Below are 18,393 nucleotides of genomic sequence, written 5' to 3' on the forward strand. Positions count from 1 at the left end.
TGTAAGAAGCACTCGTTAATCTGAATCACCACTTTGTCCCTTGCTTCTTATAAGTTATCAGAGAGGTAGGATTGATGGTTGAATCATGCGAAGGTTTACCAAGAAGAAAATGGTGAATACCCCTGATATTTTAGTTGGTTGTTGTCCCCGTTGGCTTTTGTGGTTCATTGGTGTCCCTCTGATTGTGACAGATGAAGGGGAAGGGGAGTTCATTGTCATCGCCCAATGAAGATGCCTAGGATGACACCGGCTCCTAATCGATGCTTTTCCCTTGAGCTCATTGTGAGTCCTCAGGGAATAGCCTCACCTCACCAACCCTCAGCCACACACCCAAGAATGGTTTCCAGGGCCCCTTTCAGCTCTCAAACATTCTCCATTCATTATTGAACAAGTATTTGTTGAAAGCTTCCTGTGAGCCAGTTTTCCAGCAGTGAGTAAATGGACAAAGATCCCTGCCAGATCATAGGAGATGAGTGCTACAGAAAAGACACAGTCAGCCAGAGAAAGGGAGAGTGAGAGTGCTGGCAGTTGGAGGAGAAGTTGAAATTGAAGTGGAATAGTCGGAAGGAGCCTCACTAAGAAAGCAACTTTTGAGCAGAGAGAGCTGAAGCAGGAGAGTGAGTGAGCCAGGAAGGGCACTCCCAGTAGAGGGAAGGACCAATGCGGTAGACTTGAGGCAGAGCAAGCTCTGGAGCCCAGGAGTAGCAGGAGGCTTGCATGTTGCTGCAGAGAGAGCAACCTGATGGATGAGGCCAAATGAGAAGGGGCAGAGCCCCTGGAACCCTGTATGCCTTTCTGAGGACTAACCACTACTCTGAGAGTGAATTTGGATGACTTAAAGCCCAGGAGTGGTGTGACGTGCAAAATTTAAAAAGGATGCCTCTGGCTGCTGTATTGAGAAAACTGAAGAAGCAGGATCAACTAAGAGACTGCTACAGGCATCCAGGCAAGAGACATTGATAGCTTGGACCGGGGTGGTTGCACTCCACACAGTGACCAGCACTGGCTAAGAGACCTCCCTCAATGATGGAAATGCTCTGTGTCCATACACATGGCTGTTACGCACCTGAAACGCAGCCAGTGCAAGTAAGAGACTGAATTTTTAAATTTAATTTGTGCTCCAGTTTTCCTGAGAGTTCTCATTTGGGCCATTCCTTCTTTTCTCTTTTATTTGAAATTTTAATTAATTTTAATTTAAATATAGTCGCATGTGGCTTGTACAACACAGGGAGTGAGAACGGTCGGATTCCAAATCTAATTAAAAATACCACCTGATGGCCGGGCGCGGTGGCTCACGCCTGTAATCCTAGCACTTTGGGAGGCCGAGCTGGGTGGATCACAAGGTCAGGAGTTCGAGACCAACCTGGCTAACACAGTGAAACCCCGTCTCTACTAAAAATACAAAAATTAGCCTGGCATGGTGACAGGCTTCTCAGGAGGCCTATAGTCTCAGCTACTCTGAGGCAGGAGAATGGCGTGAACCCGGGAGATGGAGGTTGCAGTGAGCCGAGATCATGCCACTGCACTCCAGCCTGGACGACAGAGCGAGACTGTCTCAAAAAAAAAAAAAAATACCACCTGGCTCAGGCCAGGCATGGTGGCTCATGCCTGTAATCCCAGCACTTCAGGACGGTAAGGCAAGAGAAAAATGTGAGGCCAGGAGTTGGAGACCAGCCTGGGCAATGTAGTGAGAACCTGTCTTTACAATTTTTTTTTTTAATAAGATGGGTGTAGTGGATGTGGTGGCATATACCTGTGGTTCCAGCTACTCGGGAGAGGAAGGTGGGAGGATTGCTTGAGCCCTGGAAGTTGAGGCTACAGTGAGCCATGGTTGCACCACTGCAGTCCAGCCTGCGTGGCACAGCAAGACGCCGTCTCAAAACAAAAACAACAACAACAAAAAGCATAATACAATTCACTGGTATATTGGAAAATAAGTAGGGTCAGGGATGACTCCAAGCTTTGGCTCTTAGAAAGGCTGGATTTGCCCTTGCCTTCTGCCAAGTGAAATGGGAGTTCTGCATGGACATGCTAGATTTGGGGGCCCATTAAGCCTCCAAGTGGAAGTGGTGAGTAGGTGGGAGGCTAGGAGAGTCTGGGGCTCATGTAAATTTGAGTGTCATCAGCACATCAACCTCATTTGAAGCTGTGTGTCCAAATGTGATAAGGAAGGGAGGGAGTGTAGCCCAATAGAAGACTAGGTCCTCCCACCTTATCTCAGTCATGGAGAAGAGGAAGACCCAGTGAAGGAGGAGGAGGGCCAGGGAGCGTGGCATCTTAGAAGCCAAGTGAGGAAGGTATGTCAAGGAGGAGACTCATGATTCTGTCTGTTGCTTGTTACTAAAAAGAGGCAAGCAATCTTCAGTTCTGTCCTGCCCCTCCCTCTGCCAGTGGGGTTCCAGTGTAGACAGGAGAAGTAGGAATGGAGGGGGAGGATGGTCTAAGTGTCCTGAAAAAGGAGACAAGATTTAAAACAAATTCGCTGACTCCAAATGAGAGAGTACCTGGGTATGAATGCACTTACTTTAGGGCCCATGTTTCAGCATCATAGGCCTGTCTACATGAGTTGTGCAAGGCAATCAAGAATCCGCATTAGGTTGTGGCTTTGGATGACCTAATGATGAACAGTAAATTTACTGCTTGAAGTTGTTTTTAAATCCTTCTGCAAAATGAAGTGAGTCCCAGCCTGAATATTTTTCTCTGTCAACTCACTTTGCTCATCCTATTTCCTCAAACCAGAGAAAACCCCTCTTTGAAAAGGAACATCTTTATTTTATTCTATTGCTTTAACTTCTTGAGAGAAGGTGGTGAGGTCTTAGAAGCAGCACAAACAGCAAGACAGTCTTTCCCTCCACCAAGGTGTCTGCAACCTGCCTTTAAAAGAGGATGTGTTGCCAGAGATCTGTCCTCGCACACCCTGGCAGCCACAGGTCAGCCCCAGCTGTGGCAGTGCTGCCAGGAAGGGAAAATGTTCTATGCAGACAGCTGGCATGGCTGTAGGTGTGTGCTGGCTTCCAATAACCCTAGGAAGGGGCATTAAAGGGTGGATGCAGCACCATTAACTTTCTAAATGTTGGCAAAGGTTGTATAAAAAGAAAATAGAAACAGGAGAAAAACAATAACAGGAGGACGTGCCTTGAGTGTCTGGTGGAGATTTTATTCCCCCTGAGTCAGTGTTTCCTTGCTTTCGTTGCACCTGCCTGTGAAAGGGAGATTGGCCGTTCCACCCCTGGAGTCCCTTTTGAAATAACAAGGCTCTTAATAGAGGTCCCCAACCTGCAGGATGGAATTCACCAGTAGATCGTGAAGCCTTATTGGATGTTTGCCAAGATAGCTGCCCTTTTCAAACACACCCTATTTCCTTGGTTCCCTGAAATTTCTTTTTTTTTTTTTTTTATGGAGTCTCACTGTGTACCCAGGCTGGATGGAGTGCAGTGGTACAATCTTGGCTCACTGCAACTTCCACCTCCTGGGCTCAAGCAATTCTCCTGCTTCAGCCTCCTGAGTAGCTGAGATTACAGGTGCCTCCCACCACACCCAGCTAATTTTTTGAGTTTTTTGGTAGAGATGGAGTTTCATTATGTCAGCCAGGCTGGTCTCGAACTCCTGACCTTAGGTGATCCTCCTGCCTGGCCTCCCAAAGTGCTGGGATTACAGGGTGAGCCACTGTGCCCGGCCAGCCTCCTGGAATTTCCCTCAGGCAGGAGAGGACACTTGATAGTGGCAGTCGGTCCTCCATAGCTTCCAGGAAGCTTACAGAGGCTGCTGCCTGTCTCCTGCGCCCTCCCACCGCCCACTCCCATTGGCCCTGGCTCCTTCCCTCGCTGCTCACCCTGCTGGTCACAGCATGACTTGGAAGCCACCCTTCAAAACCAGAGTGGGCTGTGGCCCCACATTCCCTGGTTTTGGTGGCCCTCTTGCTTTGTTTGCATCACACTGAATGTGGCCATAGAAGTCTACTTTCTAAAACCCTGCCTCTGGGTTCATAACACACTGAAATAAATACACAACTTTTCTTTCAAGGTTGGTTTCTTTAGCTTCACTCTGAAAAATGTTTAGAAAGTCTAGTTGTTAGCAGAGTCAGTGGGGGGAGCAGGAATTAGGAGCTGGGTGAAGTAGTAGACAGAAGTAATGTTGTGGCTTTGATCACAGAGCTACCCACTCTAATTTGCCAAGTTGGGCATGACAAACATTCCTGCCCTTTTCCAGCAGCAAGTCCTCAGAGAAGGCATGTGCAGGGGACAACAGTGTAAAGGTGAGGGATCGAGCAAGCCAGTTGTAGGAAGCGGGGAAGACCTAGCGTGGTCCCAATCTCCGGATGAAAGGAGAAAGGGGAGTCTCACCTGGACCCACTGGACCTGGTGGTAAAAAGTAAAATAACAATCCTAGTGAAGTCGGCTCTCCCAAGCTTCTTTTCATCTACCTGGCTGTGTGTCACCAATAACCAGCCCTGCCAGACACCCCAAGAGGAAACATCCAAATGGAAACCTCTCTTTTTTCCTCTAGAAATCTGCTCTGCCTCCCAGGTTCTCTGTCTTCACTGAATGTCTCGCCATCCTTGTAGGAGTACAAACTGTGAAGCAAGGAGTCACCCTGGACTCTTCCCCTCTCACCGTCCATGCTCTGGCCATCCCAAGGCATGCTGCCTCCCCTCTTAGAGGCTTTTCAGGTCTGCCTCTGTCCCACTCATCCCAGCACTGCCTCGGCCCTGGCCCCCATCTGACTCACACAGCCTGCTGCCTCCCTTTGTCCCTAGACCCTGTCAATTTACTGCCAGTCTCATGCCCCTTAGATGTATCATCCTCACTGCCACAAAAGTGCCCTCCCTGAAATGCAAAAGCCTGTCATGCTGTTCCTTTGCTGGGAACTTTTCGAGGGTTGTCCATCACCCACACAGTCCACTCTCCTAGGTACGTATATCTCTCCAAAATCACCAAGCGGTACGCATTAAATATGTACAGCTTTTTGTCTGTCAATTATACCTCAGTAGAGTGGTTTTGAAAACAACAACTTCAAGAGCAAGGAGAGGTCCCAGTTGTCCTTTTGCCCTGGAGCTATGCTGGGAGGATCTGAGAGCAGAACCCAGGAACCTCATGCTTGTTGGCCTCTTAGCAGGAGCGGGAAGGCAATACAGAGTTAAGTCCCCGCATTAGCATGGAAATGCTGTCATCTCAGAGGCCCACTTGGTTGCATCTCTTGCCTCTGCCACGTTTCTGTGGAATCTATTCTGTGCTTATTCTTCACTGAACTCGTTTGTACTCTTAATACTGCACAGCCAAATCATTCCAGTTTCCATCTATTGGATCCAATATAACTACTCCTACAATGGTCTGTTGTTAAGGGCCAGATGTTTTGCCTCCTAAGTTTCTCTTATGTATTCCTCATGAGAACTTTATAAATAGACATTTTGTCTTGATTTTACAGATGAGGAAACTGAGCACCACCCAGCTAACAGTAACTTGCTTAAAGTTCAGAGTTAAATTTACTTAATAGAATCTAAAATGATTTGGATCCTTTTGCCCTTTCAGGAAAAGGACCAAGTCAAGTGTTTCCTCAGCAGTCAGACCTAGCATAAAATCTGATACTGAACAAAAATCTGCATATTAAATAAATGAATGTCTGACTCAGAAGCCATATTTATGAATGCTGATTTAAGGTATATCTGTAATAAGGGTCTGAGTTATTTCTGTTAAAATAATACTTCTTGCACAAAATAAAGTTTAAAATATTTTAAATGACACATTTTAAATTTTGTTTTACTTAAAAAAATTTGTAAATCCTCTTACAAGGCTCACAAAGCCCACCTTGGTCTTGCTTCTCCAGCCTCACTTTTTTCATTTCCTGGCTTATACTTTATACGTTGTTTATGCATGTCCTGAACACACAGTGCTGTTGGAGGCTTCCATGCTTTTGCTTATATGGTCTGGCCTCCCTGGAATGGCTTTTGTACTAACACCCTTCTGCTCTAACCTTTCACTTAACCCCTGCTTCATCTTTAAGGTTCAGTTCAGACTTTACCCCCAACAGGAAGTCTTCAGGATGCCCCTTCATCAGCCACACCCAAAGCCCAATTACTACTCCTTGTCTGTTCCCCTGTAAGACCCTGTATCTCTTTCATTTCCACTTGATATTATACCTGTTTCTTTGCACATTCACCTCCCTCATTAGTGCCAAGATTGCTGGTCATTCATGCTCTGAACTTAGCAGGGGACATGGCATATCCTAGGTATTTAATAAATGTGTGTCAAATAAAAATGCAGCCAACTCAGTGCACTGATTATGGTCTTGGGTAGCCCCTTATGCATACATTTATTATCTATTTGAGTCTTTCCTTGTCCAGAGAAAGAAAGACCCAGCATGGCTACCTGCAGGGAGAAATACAATAAGGGACTTTCTTCTTCTTTGAGAACAGTGCTAGAGAAAAATGATGAATCCATTTGTCCAATTTTTTCTCAAGGATATAGACTTGTAGTTTACTCTTCCGTGATGAAACTTCATGGAGGCTGTTGCAGGCATATCAGAATCCTTTTGTTTTGCTTTGTCTAAATAGTCCCATGCCTCCTGGCTTGATTCTCATAGTCTCTGTCCCAAATTGGGAATTATTGTCACAGAGAACCACTCTTATTGATGAGTGTGCATCACACCCCTGTTGTGAAAGAGAGAAGTAAAGGTTGAAAAGCTTTACTCTTCCAATATCTGTTCTTTGAGGATCTTCAAGTAGAACTGGGTAGCAGATGGGTAGCACATCCTAGTGCTAGAGGATAGAAGATTAGGAAAGAGTGAAAGCAAGAGAGAGACTTGACTTCTACACTAGTTTATTTGGTTTGTTGAGCTTCTACTGTGTCCAGGTCACTGCTAGGCACTAAGAATAGGGAAGGTTCAATGGCACAGCTCTGCCCTAGGTGCTTATAATCAGACATACAGACTGAAACAAAGCTTCTGAGAGAGAAGGTAATCCAGTACCCAAAACCATTGTTTTCTAGTACCTAGTGCCATATTGTTGGCCAGTCAGAGTAAGGAACCAGAATTCCTAGTTCTTTTTGGTTTTTATAAAATTACGTACATCTCCAAATAAAATCCCAGTAGGGTCTATAGATCACCACAACAAGGAGCTCACTTTCCAGCATGCCCTTTCCAGCCACATACCCTCAAAATGCAATGGTCAGGCAAAATGTGCAAAACTTTGGCACTGGGGTCCCCCAGCCACCTGATGATACTCAGCTAATCAAGCCCCAATTTCCCACACAAGAAGTGCATTTTCTTCACTTGAAGGTGATTACATTCAACAAATTACAAAGAGCCAGGGAAGTTGAGTTAAAAACAATTGGTTTTGCAGTAATTAGAAAAACACAAGGAAATGATGACTATGGAACAATATTAAAAGGGACGCTGAGGGATAACAGCTCTAGTTCCTGGTTAATTCCTCGCTTGGATATTTAGAGATTCACAACTAATTATGCAGAGATGATGAATTTTAAAAACGCTGCCATCCTGCCTTCTCAAGGCCAAGGACTTTGGCTATTAATAGAGCAATCAGATCTTGCTATATTATAGAAAATTCGCACAAAGTTGCATCTATTTTAAAGCATTCATCTGGCACATTACTTAAAGATGACAAATCTCTGTAATATGCAAAATCAGCATTGGGTTCAATGAAATCCAAACTCGTTATCACTCCAAGTTCTCCCAGAGAAATCTATTGTTTAAAATGGACACTACAGGTAAGAGTTATCTTTAGTCCTTCCTGGAACTTCTCTCTTTTTAGATCATTTTAAAGGTTTGCTTTATTTTTCACAGGCCCATCCCAGCTCGAAGTGAATGGACACGTGCAATGGTACACAAGGGATTTGTCTCCCAGCATTACACTTTCCTGGATGACAAATGAAAAGTACTGACTGTGACAAGCAGGCTGCTCTGAGACCCTTGACAGAACCAGGGGTCTCAAATTTCTCTTAGTCATTATTTGTCCAACATCAGAAAATCCACAGCCCTTTTAGCTATGCACATTGGATTTGCACTATGCTGAGTTTTGGGGGTTTTAGTGAGGAGAAGTGTCATGAACAATAACAAAACAAACAAAAAACCCAACCAGCTTCTAAAAATCACATGGTCCAAAGCTAACGATCAGAAAGAACCCACTGTGCCCTCAGACAGGCTTGAAAAGGGAGGCTGTGATGTGACCTGCATTTAATTATTTAAGTTGCATATTGTGAGGCCCTTAAGAAAGCAAATGTCATGATGGACAGAATGAGTTTACCCTCCTGTCGAAAGAGCAGTGTGCCGTAGCAAGGCCGTCGCTCAATTAAATTGGACTGCAGGCTACAGCAGAGATGGATACCAAGCCTGGGGACCCTAATGAGACATTTTGAGGGAAGAGATGCCCCCCAGAGTTTGTCACGCTTTGATGGACATTCCCTCCCATTACCACCGAACCCCCAGTGTTACCCCCCTCGAGTTCAAATGTGTTGCAGCCCAACACTTTTAAAAAGGAGCTTGCACAGTGGAATTTCAAAGCAAAAGACAAATCCTTGGTTGAAGTGGAATAGGTGAGGGGAGCAAAGGATACTTAATACTGTGCAAATGAGCAGGCTTTGGCCACCAGGGCTGAAAGACAGCTAGGCAACGGAACGAGGCAATGGTGCTAAATAAATAAACACCAGATCAGATGCTGCTTCACTTGTGAAAATTTGTGTGTCTCCTCCACTTCATGTTGGGGAAGCAGAATTAAATCTAACTTGGTAGGGAACAGAAGAAGAGTGGTTTCCAAGACCACTGACATTTCTGCAGCCCCATGAGCATGTTTGAGGATGGCTTTTTTGTAGCAGTTTACTCGTAATTTGAGTAATACATCAGGCATTTACAATGGATCGTCTCACCAGTGCAAGTGCCTCTCCATCCCCCAGGTGACATTCAGCAAATGTCTGAAGACATTTTGAATTGTCACAACTCAGAGAGGGTAGGGGATACTAATCTGCTGTGCAGAGTCCAAAGATGAGGCTAAACACCTTACAATGCACAGGACAGCCCCCAACCACAGGGAGATAACGGGTACAAAATGTCAGTAGTGACAAGAAGAAGCCAAGAAAAGATGAACCTTTGGGTATTAGAAATGTTCATTGGGAGGGAGAGGCTGTCAAATGTTTGTGCCAAAATATATGACAGCAGGCAGACACCCCCGCCTGCCCAGCAGGTGCACCAGGCCCTGGTCCAGCTACCTAATTTGGTGGTTAATATCACTTCCTCTCGAGGGCTTTGAAAGGGAAGTCCATGCTCCTGTCTCAGAGTTTCAGACTTGGCTGTTGATCCCTCCACAGTGCCTTTGTCAGACTGTGTTAGGGAGACGCTGACTGTCTGAAGTGGTAACACAGAGCGCAGATTATTCGAGGCTGCTACACATTAAGTCTCTTATTAGTATTTCAGCTCTGTCTCTCTTAGAGAACATGTGCCCTGAGGAGGCAGAAATCCTTTACAGACCTGAAAGTTACCCGAGGACAGTTAATCCTCACGTTGTTCTCGTGAAGTAGGTAAACTGCAATTAGATGAAAAAATGGAGAAAAAATGTAGTCAACAGGTGTTTGGGTTTCTTTGGAGACCTTAGAGTTTTATATTTGGCTTCAAAGCACATAGAGACATTTAGAAAGAGCCCATTGCCAGAACTCTTCCAACTGAATGGTTATACCAGACACGGAAAATTAACAGTCATCTGTGGAATTAAAATACTGGGGTCAGTAGAAGGAACTCTCTTGAGGAAGTGGAGTAGGTGGAGAAAAGAAAGGGCTCGGTATTCAGGAAAAATCTTTGTAGAAGTAACTATTATCACATGCAAGAGGAAAAAGCAAGGTGCAGTCCTTTCAGGTATTGGGGGAAGGAGAACAGATATATTCTAATTGCTTGTTCTCCGACTTTTAAGGATCAAGAGAGAGACCATTTCAAACCTTCTCACATCCCAGCTGCTCCTCCTTAACTAACCAGAAACCTAGAGATATACACTTACTATACAACCAAGGAGATGAGCTTGGGAAAAACCAGGACAAATGTCAAGTATTACTCAGTGAATTACCCAGTGGGCTCCTCTGTGAACCTCCAAGAACCTAGAAACTCAAAGCCATGAGCCCTTCGGCTGGGTATGTTAGAAATGCCCATAACTGGGAGCTAACATACCTGGGTTTCAGTGCTGGCTGTGTCATTAACTGATTTTGTTTTTGTTTTTGTTTTTGTTTTGAGACGGAGTCTCACTCTGTCACCCAGGCTGGAGTCCAATGGCATGATCTCGGCTCACCGCAACCTCTGCCTCCCGAGTTCAAGCGATTCTCCTGCCTCAGCCTCCCAGCTGGGATTAGAGGAATGCACCACCATGCCTGGCAATTTTGTATTTTTAGTAGAGATGGGGTTTCTCCATGTTGGTCAGGCTGGTCTCAAATTCCCGACCTCAGGTGATCCACCCGCCTTGGCTTCCCAAAGTGCTGGGATTACAAGCATGAGCCACTGTGCCTAGCCATTAAGTGACTTTTTGATCCTAGACGAATCATATCAGCCTTTCTGAGCATTAGTTGCATCAACCACATAATGCCCACCTTGCCTCTTTCTCATGGGTATTTCAGATATGACATTAGGTGTGGCAAAGTTTCCAATCGGAAGAATTCTAATAAATGTATTATATATTAAATGGACTGATACGAAGAACAATTTCTGGAATTAAAAGTTGAGGATGTCAGAGGCATGGAGGGGAACCCAGGGACCTTAAAAACTGTTGACTAAAATAATGTGAAGCTAAAGCCCCAGAAAGGTAAACTTCCTTCGTAAATTAGCCATGGATATACAATTTCATTAAGGGAAATATCATATCATCTTCAACTGTGGTTAAAATTCAGTCTAAGGAGAAAGAACAGATTAAGCCTTCCCAAAACAAACCTAGCAGCATTCTCCTTTCTTATTATTTACTTTCACAATAAGCGGCAATATCCCAAGCTATCACTCAGCATCATTGTTTTCAGATTCAATTACATGGAAACCAGAAATATGGTGAGGCTGGATCAGGTGGGGGGAAGTTTCAGTTTTAATTAGAACAGGATTTTATTTTAAATGAATAAATCAACACACTCTTTAAGGAACTTAATTAGAAAAGGAGATAGCATCCCTTCCATTGGCCAAACTGGCTCTCGATCTTGTGCAGGCAGAGAGAAGGTGAGAGGTTGGTTTCCAGCTTTCCCCAGTTAGCTTGCTCCTCTATTTATGAACCCCCCAGAAGCATCATACAGAATGTTTCTTCTTCTGCTCTCAACTTTTTCACCTTAAAATAAGAGCTCTTTTATTTTTGTTTGGCCCTTTCTCTCTTATGATGTAATATGTCACTTTGTCCCTTTTTATTCTGCAATGTTTCTTTCCCAGATATCTATTGGTGTCTTCCTGAGTTTTATTAGGATTCTTCAGAAGGCAAGGCTACAGGATCAATATTTTTTAGGCAAGACCTGGAAGCTATGCCAACAGCATTCATTGCACCACAGTGCCCCATGAAATCTTTGAGATGCGTGGAAGGACCCAAATACCCATCTTGGAGTAGGCATGTGTCTTCTTGGACCATAACTTACTTGGTGATCTTGAGCAAATGTCTTCCTTCCCCTCTTTGGGAAGAGATATCTTCCAGACACTGCCAGGCTTGATGTTTTGTCACTCTGTGAACAAATGCTGTAGTGACTAGGAAGTGAAGCTTCATGCTTCAGTATTCAGCAGTCTCTGCTATGTGGAGAGATTCTCAGAGTTTTTCTCAGATATCGTTTTCAAAATTTGACTTTGTCATTTTGAACATAGAATTCTCTCCTCTATGTCTGTATCTGTAGCCCCATATAGGTAACCATTTTTGTTGATTTTTTTTGTTCTTCTTTCCAGTCTTTCATTGAACAAAGCAAAGAAATGCAAATTTCTTATACAAAAGGGAGCACACTGTGTACACTATCCTGCATCTTTTTTTCTTTTGCTTTCTCCCACTTAATATATCCTGGAGATCATTCCATGTCAGTGCACAGTCTGCCTTGTTCTTTGTTCCAGCTACATTGTGTGGCTGTACCATCATTCACTTAACTTGTCTTCTGTGGATATCTATGGAATCGATTCCCAGCGGTTGTATTGTTGATCTGGATCTGGGTGTGTGCCCCTCCTCTGTGATCCCATAACACCTTGGTTTCACCCTGACCATCAAATGGCTGTTGTTCTTTGCTGCTTGTCCCTTAACACCAGAGATCATGGTGTTTCATACTGAATCCTTGGCACATGGCAAGTGCTTACTGAATCCCTACTGAAATGCTGGGTGAATGAATGGTCTGTGACTGCTGAGATTGAATCCCGACATAGTTCTTTTTTTTTTTTTTTCTCTTTTTGAGACAGAGTCTCACTCTGTCGCCCAGGCTGGAGTGCAGTGGCACAATCTCTGCCCACTGTAAACTCCAACTCCCGGGTTCACGCCATTCTCCTGCCTCAGCCTCCCGAGTAGCTGGGACTACAGGTGCCCACCTCTATGCCCGGCTAATTTTTTTGTATTTTTAGTAAATGGGGTTTCACTGTGTTAGCCAGGATGATCCCAATCTCCTGACCTCGTGATCCACCCCCCTCAGTCACCCAAAGTGCTGGGATTACAGGAGTGAGCCACCGTGCCGGGCCTGAATCCCAACATAGTTCTAAGCAAAAGGTATGAAGTAGCCAAAGTACCTTCCTGAAGGGGGCTTGAGGTGAGTCTTGAAGAACAGGTTTGGGTAGGCATTTGGGGAAGAGAATTTCTCTGAGGGGCAAGTGAGCAAATCAGGGAATAAAGAGAGGGTGAGAAGAGAGTAGTGACATCCTGTGACTGCCAGTGTTCCCCCACAGCCGGTTAGCAGAACACAGGTCATACAGTTCTGTGAGGGTAGTTGATAATACAAATGTGGTACCAACCAGCAGTGGGTGTGATCTGTGTGTGCCAGTGAATTTGAGAGGTGAGTAGAGGACCAGCCCAGAGCACAGGTGATGAACAAGCCTAGATTTGTAAACCTGAGTCTGTCCTGCAGCCTTTGCTCAACAACCACAACACCAAAATATTTGCCTCTTTATTTCTGCTTATTCTCTCCATTTCTAATAAGTTAGAGCCTTTATGCTGGAAAAGAGCTTAGAAGTTATCCTGTCTACCATCCCCCTAGTGGAATGGAAGCTCAATGGAGAAGGAAAGAAGGGAGGCAGGGAGGGAGGGAGGGAAGGAGGAGTGCCTCTTATCCTATCCTTATTTGGCCGAATTGAGTTTTTCTATACCGTTCTCTGTGGTGAGGGAGGGGAAAGGAGGGTCTGTCTGGGTTGTACAGTATTACACAGCTGGGGAAAATAGGACATTTGTGGATTATGGATAAAGACTACACTCATACTCAGAAGAATAACATGAAATTCAAAATTCCTTTGATACATGACTCAATATTTGCTGAGAAGGTGAATGAATGAATGAGGCAACCAGATATACTAAAAAATGTTCACAGAGGTTTTGGAGTCAAAGAAACTTGAATTAATTTCTATAATGATGGATCACTGAGCCTTTCTGTGCCTCGGATTCTCACCCACCAAATGACGATAAAACCTAATTGCAGGATTTTAATCAGACAGCATATGCCACATGCCTTTTTGAAAGGTGTCCTTTTGATGCTGGCTATGTTATTATTATAAATGAATTTCCCAAGAAAGTCTCAGTGAGGTGTAGCTCTGGTGTGATGCAGTGACTGAGGCCTGGAAGGTAATCAACCCAGACATTTTTCTATTACCTTCAAGATAGTAATTGAAAGCTTTTGCAGAGAAAGGGAAAGCACATGGGATGGATAGGGGATCCATATTCTAGGATTTCCTGGGTTCACCCTCATGTTCACTATTGTAGAACACTACCATGTTTCTGGACATTTAAACAACATGAGGACAGAGTGGTTTTGCTTACACTTATATTACTAGTGCCTAGAATAGTGCCCAGCATGCAGAAGGTACCTAACAAACATTTGTCGAATGAGTGAAAGACATTGGTCCTGAAATAAATCATTCTCTGCATTCAAAACTTAGCTGGATTTTCAGAACAAAGCATAAATGAACCAATATTTCTGGTACTTTTCTCAAACATTAAAAAAACGGGATCTTTTTTTAAAAAAAAAAAAATTGTCATTTCAGTGCCATTAAATGTCTCTTTGGTTCTGATGGGAGTGCAAAGTTCGCTCACATAATACAGTCAAATTACAAATGTTATTCAGTATAATACCAGTTGGATCATAAGATGAATGAAATTATGGGCTAAAACAGCTCTTTAAGTTCTGCATTTGTTGAAGAAGAAAGAGCAAAATGAGTTTAATTCCTTGGTCCCAGAGTGAGATGATATTTAGCCTGGATAATACTCCTGGATTTACAACTAACTACGTCAAATTATACTTTTCCTTTTCCCCCTGCTTTTTTAAATTGACTGCTCAAATGTGCTATGCTGCTGAGCAGTATTTTTTAAAAGAAACTGGATGATGGCTTTGAGGGTGGGAAGAGTGTTCTACCTTTTCAGAACACAATGCCTTAGGTTTAAGAACATCTGTTTTAAGAGTTGCCTTTAAGAGGAAGGTTTGTATGTGAGACTATATGAAAGGGACATATGCTTCTAAAAGAATTTATAATCAATGTTGAGTTAAATTGGTGGTGATAGACATTCTTGATTGTTGTTGATATTTAAAGGGAATACTTTCAGTGTTTTTCCATTCAGGATGATGATGTTTGTTGTAACTGTTTTTCGTTTTGTTTTGGGGTAGATTAACTTTATCAGGTTGTGGAAGTTGTGCTTCCTTAACTAAGAAGAGTTTTTTTAGAATCACGTAGTCATGTTGAATTTTATCAGAAGTTATATATGCATCTTTTGGGATGATCATATGGTTTTTGCCTTTAATGCCTTAAATGAAAGATACTTATATATTTTAAAAATTAAACCAGTCTTACATCCTTGAGATAAACCCTATATAGCTATGATATTTTTTGTAAATAATGATCCATTTAGTCAGCTAATGTCATATTTAAGATTTCTGTATCTATATTCATTTATTAACAAATTTTAATTTTTATTAACCATTTTAATAAATGAGTTGAAATGCTCATTATTTTTATTATTTTCTTGTACTTTGTCTTGTACTTTGATGTCAAAATAATACTGATCTCATAAAATGAATGGGAAATATTCCCTATTTTTCAGTTCTTTATAAGTTGTATAAGTTAGAATGATCTAGCCATTGAATTTGTGAGAAAATTTGTTAGTATATCAGGGTTTGATGTTTTGTTTGTAGGCAGATGGTTAGTGACTTTCATCAATAGTTTATTACTAGTTTATTTCATTACTAGTTATAATACTCTCAGGCTTTATTGTATTGTCTATCAATTCCGATAAATTATGTAAATTATATAGGAATATATCCCTTTTGTCTAAGTTTTCATGTTTATTGCCATAAACCACCTGATTGGGTTTGCTCATCGTTTTAGTCTCTATTGTATCTGTAGTTATTTGTCCTTTTTATTAGTAATATTATTTATCATTTCTCTTGTTTTAAGACTTCCTAGTGGTTTGCCGATTCTGTCTTTTCCAGAAACCAACTTTTAACTTGGCTGAACCTATTGTTTCATACCCCTCTACCACCACCCCATTTTATTAACTTTTGTTATTTTTATCATCCTCTTCTTTCAACTCTTATGTTATCTCATTCTTGTTTTAACCTTTTCGGAAAGACACTAAGCTTGTTCATTTTTGATGTTTCTGTTTTTCTATCTCCTGTCTTTTTTAGTTCTTTTTGGGGCTCAAGTATTTTTGTTTTGGGTTTAAAAAAATTTTTTTTTAATTCACTTGCTTTTGGTTTGGTGATGGTGGGGGGGTAGATATTATGACATGTCCATAGAAAACCCAAAAGAATGTGTAGAAAGTTACTAGAAATAATAGGAAAGTTTTGCAAGGTGACTGGATATAAGATCAATATAATAATGTTAATTGCATTTTTATATAACAGTGATAATAAACTTTTTAAAAAGTCCTCCGACCTGAGGGAAGAGAAGAGAAAGGATCCTTAAATCAGATGCAAAAAGCATTAACATTCCTTGAAAATTAGGAGCTTCTATTCATCAATGGACACCCTAGAGAAAATCAAAAGCCAAAATACAAACCGAAAAAAGACATTGGTATTACATACAGCCAACGAAGCTTAGCACCATGTATATATAATAATCTTCTATGGACTAATAAGAAGACAACAATATAATAGAAAAAGGGGAAAGACGTAAGAAGGCATTCTAAAGAATAGAAAACAGAGATCGGTAATAAAAACATGAAGCGATCTACAGTCAGCAGGTGGCAAAGCCAGCTGGGCTTGTGTCCTTTCCTGCAGGATGGTGAGTTTCCCCCAGCCTCATTCAGGTCCAGAGATGCCATCCAGGAGCCAGGGCCTGGAGTCGGAAGCCTTAGGAATCTGCCTGGTGCTCTCTTCTACTGTGGCTGAGCTGGCACCCTAGACAGAGTCCTTCCCACTCTTACCTCCCCTTTCCACAAACCGAGGAGTCTCTCCCCATGATCACCACTGCCCTAGGCCCATGACAAGTACTGCCTGGCCACCACAGGTGTTCACTCAGGGCCCACTGGCTCTTTAGTCAGCTTGTGGTGAATACTGCCAAGGCTAGGACTCTGGAGGGCAGTTGGCTCCCCTCTGGCCCAGGGCAGGTCCAGAACTGGCATTTTAGACCCAAGGCCTGGAATCAACGACCCTAAAAGCCCATTTGGTGCTCTACCCCACTGTGGCCAACCTGTGACCTAGGCTGCAAGACAAAGTCCCCTTTACTCTTCCATCTCCTTTTCTCAAGCAGAAGTCCCTCCCCATGGCCACCACAGCTGGGAATGTGCTGGGTCACACCTGAAGCTAGTACATCCCTGAGTCTCACCTAAGGCCTATGGCAAGTACTGCCTGGGTACTGCTGCTGCATTTTCAGGGCCCAGAGGCTCTTCAGTCAGAAGGTGATTAATCTGGCCAGGACTGGGTTCCTAGCCCCTTTAAGACAGGGGGTTCCCTTCAATATCATCCAGGGTATACCTTGAAATGTTTTCTGGGAGCTAGGGCCTAGCAAGGGGGCCTTAGGACGCTGCCTGCTGCCTATTCCTACTGTGGCTGAGCAGGTATCTAAGTTGCAAGACAAAGTCTTCTTTACTCTTCCCTCTCCTCTCCTCAAGTGGAAGAAACGCAGTCTCTCCCAGAGCTATGAGAGATCCATATTCTAGGATCTTCTGGGCTCACCCTCATGTTCCCTATTGTAGAACACTGCCACGTTTCTGGACATTTAAACAACATGAAGACAGGGTGTTTGGTTTTGCTCACGCTTACATCACCAGTGCCTAGAACAGTGCCTGGCACACAAGAAATACGTAACAAACATTTGTCGAATGAGTGAAAGGCATTGGTCCTGGGTTTGGGGGAGGGTGATGTATGCACTCCATTGGCCACCCCAGCTGGTGTCTCAGTAGCTTGCATGCCCCCACAGTCAACTGGCTCCAAGCCTAGCACAGTCCCAGGACTTGCCCAGGAGTTGCAGTCCTTGTGGCCCAGACTGCCTTTCAAGTTTACATAGAATCCCAGACCACATTAGCCCCCAAGGCTTGCAGGAACTCTGATTCTGACCACTGGGATGGGTGATTTCCCTCTGGCTAAGGCCAGTCTAAATGCTCCCTCTGTGGGCACAAGCTGAGTTCTGCTTTGTGTTGCTTTCTGCTGTGACAGTGCAGCACTAGTTCCAGTGAAAAGTCCCACAGTCACTGCACTTTCCCTCCGCCAAGAGTGTGGATTCTCCACACAACGCACCTGCCAGGGAATGGGGAGGGGTGGTGTTGGTGATTCAAGACTGTCTTTCCACCCTCTTCAGTGCCTCTTTCAGTTATATGAAGTCGAAACCAGGGACTGTGATTGCTCACCTGATTTTTAGTTCTTATGAAGATGCCTTTTTATGTGGATTGTTGTTTCATTCGGTGTTCCTGTGGGGAGGACAATGGGTGGAGGCATCTATTCATCCATCTTGCTTCATCTCCAGCTTCTAATGTTCTTTTTAGGCCAGAGTCACTATCAGAGAGTATTTTGCTTAAGCGCCATAATATGTCATTCTTTTTTTCATTCCTCTTGTCTTTCCTTCTTCCCCAGTATTTTGTTTACGTTTTTGTGCAACCTCCCTCTCCTCATTTGTGAGACGTGCTTTCCACATTACTTATTCATTCTTTCATGTCATATCAGCCCCTGGGAAGCAGCTGTCTAACAGCCAGGACCAAGAGTATAATTACATAGAAAGGAGCCTGGCAAAAAACACAGATCACATAGTCTAGATATCCCATCTAGGGAGGTCAGCTAAGAGGGC

The 18,393-nt window shown here is 43.4% G+C and overlaps 1 protein-coding gene across 6 annotated transcripts in view; it reads left to right on the forward strand.

Moving 5' to 3' along the window:
- Positions 1-18,393, forward strand: part of NCKAP5 (NCK associated protein 5) — a 998,748-nt gene that overhangs the window by 946,871 nt on the left and 33,484 nt on the right. The window lies entirely within an intron of this gene.

The sequence above is a fragment of the Hylobates moloch genome, unplaced genomic scaffold, assembly GCF_009828535.3.
Source record: "Hylobates moloch isolate HMO894 unplaced genomic scaffold, HMol_V3 SCAFFOLD_24, whole genome shotgun sequence".
NCBI lineage: Eukaryota > Metazoa > Chordata > Mammalia > Primates > Hylobatidae > Hylobates > Hylobates moloch.